This window comes from Manacus vitellinus, unplaced genomic scaffold (genome assembly GCF_001715985.3).
Source record: "Manacus vitellinus isolate BGI_N305 unplaced genomic scaffold, ASM171598v3 scaffold_10_pilon, whole genome shotgun sequence".
Lineage (NCBI taxonomy): Eukaryota > Metazoa > Chordata > Aves > Passeriformes > Pipridae > Manacus > Manacus vitellinus.
In genome coordinates this window covers 6,715,365-6,721,630 of record NW_021938838.1, presented here as the reverse complement: position 1 = coordinate 6,721,630, position 6,266 = coordinate 6,715,365, and the positions used below count along the sequence as shown (strand labels likewise).

At 45.3% G+C, this 6,266-nt stretch overlaps 1 long non-coding RNA gene across 1 annotated transcript; it reads right to left on the bottom strand.

Moving 5' to 3' along the window:
• Positions 1-2,178: 2,178 nt before the first annotated feature.
• On the bottom strand, positions 2,179-5,497 carry LOC108642543. The gene is made up of 3 exons (XR_001922641.2): positions 5,397-5,497; positions 4,532-4,645; positions 2,179-2,292 (listed from the first exon to the last, which is right to left on the bottom strand). It is a non-coding gene; the product is annotated as an uncharacterized LOC108642543 (long non-coding RNA).
• Between the last annotated feature and the right edge of the window lie 769 nt (positions 5,498-6,266).

Below are 6,266 nucleotides of genomic sequence, written 5' to 3'. Positions count from 1 at the left end.
AGAGAGGAGGAAATGGCAGGAAGTGAAGCACCATCAGCAAAACTTTCATGTGGGTTTTGTTCCCAGGAAACCACTTCCTCTGTTTGTACGGGCTGGAACAGGGATGGGACTGCATGGGGACTCTTGCTCTCAGCTAATTTAGCCAAGCCAGGAAAGCCATGGCACCCAACAAAAATCAAAGGAGGCATTTTTCTTTATTATTGTATGTTTATCTGAATTCTGCTGTCGTAGAGTTTTTGTTGCATGGGAATTTCCCTCCTCTTCTTTTTCCTTTCTTCCTCTCCTTATTTTTTTCCCTGCCAAAACTGATTACAGTGAAATAAATTTTCAAGAGTTTGGACCAGAGAAAAAAAACCCAAAATAAACTCTTGTGAATGGGGAACTAACAGATGGATTTATACCATGGAGGAGCACAGCAATGCACAACTGGACTAATACTTGGCTAAATGACATAGTTCCTTAGAGCTGCCTGATCTCATTGATCACTTGCCTACTGAGGGTAGGGCACCTTCCAAAGGGATAAAGCCCAGTAGCTTTCTGGAAAGTTCTGGCAAATTCTTCTGTACTCAGGTAAAAATGCACCTACATCTATGCACACTAGTATCTAGTAATGTTTAGAAGGTTGATTTTCTTTTAGTTTTTTAAAAGAAAAATATTTAGTGGGAGAAAATGAAGAGAGATCCCTGAAGCCTCATGTCCCAAGGGGCATCTGGAAATGCACAGTGTGGAGCTGACACTGGCAGGACATGGGGCTGTCAAGGACTGGGAACTGCTGCCTTTCCCTGCTGACCCAGCATCCAGCCCCTGGGATGGTGGTGTGTCTCAGCACAAAAAGCTCCTGGAGTGGGAAAAGGGATTTCAGTGGTGCAGTGTCACCTGCCAGCTTGCAAAAAGCCAAACCCAAGCCAAGCCGCATCCCAGGGCCAAAGGCCTAGCGAGGTTAGTCACCAGCAACCAGAGCATCCCAAAATAAACACCGACGTGTTTTTTGTTCCTAGGTTTGGTGGTTGCACCCCTTGAGGAGGGACAGGCTGGAACAACCTCCCTGGAGTGCCTCAGGATTTGGTTTGGAGTTAAAAGTAAGGTCTTAAGTCAATTAACAGCTGTTGGAAAAATCCATGCTAGGAAAGACATGGGCAAATTATGAGAGCAACCACAGCTCACTTTGGTTGGGAGAGCTGGGGATGGTACAGGGGAGGACAGATCAGGACCTGGAGCTACATCCCAGAGCAGCACTGGGAAGCACAGAGCAAACTAGCTCTGAAATTGCTGCTGCCCTGTCCTGTACCTGCCTTCCTCCTCCTGCTCCTCTCCATGGGGATGCATCATAGCTGGAGACCAGAGAATAACTGACAATTGCTCTATTTAAAGGACAATTTTAACCTCTTTTCCTGTTCAGGATCATGGCCAGGCCAATCACTCTGCTCTCAAAGGGCATTTGAGCAACCAGGTGTGTGAAATGCTTTTTCAGGTATTTTGCTGAGCACCCTGACTGAAGAGGGATAAGCACAGTTGGATCCATTTATGTTCCTCGACTGGAAGAATGTGGGTCATTTCTGGTGTGAACAGTTCCACTTAGCAGCATAGAACTTTAATTCCTTAAAAATGTGCTGTTGTCAGATAGAAATCATCATTCCCTGGACATTGGCTCTGGTGAAATCCAAAGCAAAATGGTTGATGGTGACAGCAGAGCAGCCTGGGGAACCAAGGGTGATGATGGCATTGCTGTCAAGGGAGGGTTTGGGATGCATGAAACTTGCCTCCTGTTCTGAGTCTCTGGCATTCTCATCCCACCCCAATCCCATCACAATTTCCCTTGTTTCTACTCTGTGATGTGGAAAAAGCTGTTCACTGTCCTGTGTCCCTCATCCTTGGTACAGCAAAATTTGGTTTGCTTTCATCTCACTCTTTTTTTCCCCCAGTGTAATTGTTTAGGCTGATGCTGATGTGCAGAGACATTGATAAAATTTAAAGACTAGAAACAAAATTGTGCCAAGGATCACATATTTCCTTAACTTTGAGCCATTGCTGGAGGTGGCTCTGATCTTCCCCACCATCCACAAGACAGGTTTAACAACCTGTAGACTGGTTTTGCTTTTGTCACTTGTTATTTGCAGATCACTTCGTAACAAACCCCACCATGATGGTAAAAGGGAAATTCAGAAAAGATTTAGAAGACTCTGCTTGTTTTAAAGAAAACAAAATTTCACACAGTTTCTCGCTTTGCTGTGTTATCCCTGTAGGCCAGAACCATCCTGGGTGAGGCTGCTCCAGTGAGGTCTTGTGGTTTTGCTAAGAACAACAGACATGGGATAATTACACAAATAGGTCCCGACCTCCAGCTCCCTCTGATCTCCCACTACATCAAAGTGGTTTGGATCAGGATCAGCACCATAACTCAGGCTGAGGTCCTCTCCATCGAGGTGAGGATGGGGTTTGTCCCTTCACTGTGTGACACTTGTGGTTCTGCAGGTATTTGGATAAGATGACGCTTGGTAGGAGTTTTTGTTGTCTGAAATCATATGAAATCTTGGGAGCAATAAGGTGAAATCCTGAGCTCTCATTTATTATTTATTAATAGCAGAAGAAAATGCTTAAGAAAAAAAGATAATAGGTAGTAAATTGTTAGTAAAAGTTCTTATTATCATTCTTGTTTTGCCTGCTTAGGTTGTCTTTCCCTCAGGGCTGTCTCTGCTTAGCCATAAAAATACAGGTGCTGGATATAATTTTGGTGTTCAGGATTAAAATGGATATTTATTATACAACTATAGGCCTGATCCAGATCCACTGAAGTCACCAAAGCCACAGATGTCACCAAATCCATTTGTAATTAATTTCTTTCTTGCATCCATGACATAACCTCCAGGTACAACCCAAGCTCTGGGTGCTGAAGCTCCATCTGCTTCAAATTACGGATGGGCATTTTTCTTTTGCTTGTATGTGAGTTCAAACAAACATCACAAGGACTTTTGCACCAAAACAAAATAATGAAGGAGGACTAAAAAGAGTGTGAGGAAGGTGAAAATAATTAATTAGGCTGAAAAGCAAAATCAATCATTCCCTTCCTTCTTGACATTTTAGTGGCTAGGTCTGTCAAAGTCTTCTGAAAAGAAAATGAAACCACCACTATGCTCCTAAAACCAATAGTTAGTAAGTGGCTTCAGCTTCATATTGTAAAGGATTTTTGGGAGACAGTGACTTCTTTGGCTCACATATAGACCCTACAAAGCATTTAGAGTGCCCCAGAAACTTTTACCTTCGTTAAGAAACCATATGCCCTTACTGGAGCACTTTTGTAAAACCGCGAGTAAAATGTAATGAGTTCAGCATTTTCATATCATTTTAATTTTCTTAGCTGATATTTGAGATAAAAGACAAAGCCTGCCTTGGTTTCAGTTCAGAGGACGTTCTGTACTATGGCTTCGCTTTTCTGAAATACTGATCAAAGCAGAGCTGTGAAATCTTACTATCCCATTGCTAACTGCACTGTTGACTTTGTGCATACTTCCAAAATCCCTGCTTCCCCTTAGACCTTTCGACCACCTTATTAAAAGGGAAAAAAAAGCAAGATATTTGCATTTGGTACTGTTCAGTACTTTCTCGCTAGAAACAGCCTTGCCAGGGAGGTGAAACACAATTTTCCTGTTCAATAATTAAAGGAATAAACCTTTTCCATGGTACCTCCAAGCTCGCTCTGCTCTGAAACATGTGTGGTATCATTTTGCCTACTGTGAGGGATGCAGTTCATTAACCTTGGAGACACCCCCCTCATCAAAGGAAGGAGGAAAACGTCTCACGAGTTTTCCCCTCAGATTCTCTGATTATATTAATCCCAGAATATCTGAACTTCATTTTCTTCCCATCTGGGACAAGAATCCAGCAGGGAGAAGTTCAGGGTACCCAAATGTTTCTGTAACTGTCTCAAATAACTTCATGCATTTCAGCTCAGCAGCTGTGTAACCAAGTGTGGAGTCGTGGGGCTCCCCATCAGGCTCAATTCATCCCCATCCCTGGGTTCTCCCTGGAGAGGGAACATTTAGGGGAGGGCTGAAGGGTCCTGACACCTCACCCATCACCTGTACGGAGATGCTTCCTGTCACATTTTTCCCAATAGTTTTCTCCCTCCATAATTTAGATTTCAAATAGAGAAAGAAAGGAGATGTGGTGTTGGTGGAGTGACAGTGTCAGGCACAGCAAAGATGCAACTGTCTGTGAAAGTGTCTTCCAGGCAAGTTTCCTGTCAGGGAAGGGACCAGCTGGACCAGTTAGACAGTGGGTGGTTTGAGGTGACTCTAAAATGACTCTGCTGCTCTTGGGGTGGTTTTCTGCAGTGGCCGTGGGGATTGCAGACCTACAGGAAGCTGTAATTTTCATTTCAGCAAATTTAACATCCTGGGGACACCCTCATGGGTGGGGGTGATGATTCAGGAGCTGGATGGCAGTGACAGGAAACACACATGAATGTTGTAGGGGGTCTAACACCTCAGATGGGGCATCTGCTCAAGAGCTTTGGGCACACGGGCACCCTCACCCATAGCAGGGGACTCGTCTACACACGTGTGCAGAGGGTGACTGGGGGAGCTGACACTGTGTTCAACTTGTTTCTGTGGTCTCTGAACATCAGCCTTGAAGTCAATCTTCTTTCCTGGAGGAAAAAATAGTAGTTTTGACATTCCAAGAAATCCCAAGGGGAAAAATACTGAAAATTAAATGGGTTGGTCTCCATCCAACTCACTTACTCATGGGAGATAAATGATTTCGTATGCTAATGACCATTCCCTCAAATCTCTGACATTTTCTTACAATGTACTTAAGTACAGTTTGTTTTGCTTTCTGTCTCCACAACAATTAGAAAGATTTATATTTTATTGCTCCAGTTATGTTTGCCAGGACCACACTTCCTTTCCTTTTTAAAGGCACAGTGATACTGTCTGGTACAAGGCACACAACAGAGCTTTTTGAACAGCTAAAATGAAAATAAACAAGGCTGAACTTATCTTGTGGAAGAGGGCAGACACTTTCTCTCGGCACAGCGAAGCCAATAAAGGCTTCTGGCTCTTTTCTCCTCGACAGATCAGTACACACAGAATCAGCAGCAGTTCATAAGCAAGACAACTCTGTCACCTTTTGTGATAACTTAAAATTAATTCCTCCTTCCAATGTGATTATGAAGGGCTAAAACCTGCCACCTTTCCAGGCGCTTCTGGTGGTACAGGCTGATTCCTTCAGTCCTACTGTTTGGCAAAGGAATGCATGTGGAGGAGGGACTCCTGTGTTGGTGCAAGCTGGTGGAGGAACAAAGTCCCACTGTGTCCAGGTAGCACAAACGATGATTGTTCCCAGTGACACCTTTCCCTGCCTCCTCCACCCGTCTCCCAGCCCTCTGGGTGACTCACATCCCATTGAAGAAGGCCCATGGGAGGAGGAGAACTTTCATTTGTGGCCTCCCTGCTGCCTTGGCCAACCAGGATGCTGGTGTTAAATTAGCACTGCTGGGTTGAGACTGCAGGGAATGGAGCTGAGGTCACGATGTTTCAGCCTGGAAACCAGATAACCCAGGACTGCAGTGACTCTCTGCCCACAGCCGTGTGAGGAGCCTTTTCCATTGCCCTGTGTCTGCCACGTCTGAGCAGCTCAGCACCACGAGAGGTGCTGAACCCTCACGATGCTGCTGTGGCCCATTAGGACCCCACTGCCTGCCACTAATTACAGAATCACACAGAATCAGAGAATATGCTGAGTTGGAAGGGGCATATAAGGATCATCGAGTCCAACCCTTAGCCCTGCACAGGGCCATCACCAAGAGTCCCACCATGTGCCCCAGAGTATCATCCAAACGCTTCTTGAGCTCTGACAGCCTTGATGCTGTGCCCACTGCCCTGGGGAGCCTGTTCAGTGCCCAACCACCCTCTGGGGGAAGAACTTTTTCCTGAGATCCAACCTAAACCTGCCATGACACAACTTCAGGCCATTCCCTGGAATTCTATCACTGGTCTCCACAGAGAAGAGATCAGGTCCTGCCCCTCCTCTTCCCATCACAAGGAAGTTGTAACTGCAATGAGGTCTCCCCTCAGTCTGCTCCAGGCTGAACAGACCAAGTGCCCTCTCCTGCTCCTCACACAGCTTCCCCTCAAGGCCCTTCACCGTCTTTGTTGCCCTGCTTTGGACTCTTTCTAATGACTTCATATCTATGCTTTTATTATTTTATGCCCCATGTTGTTTCAAAGGCATCATCCCCTTCTGCTGGTGTGGCAGAGAGCAGGGTG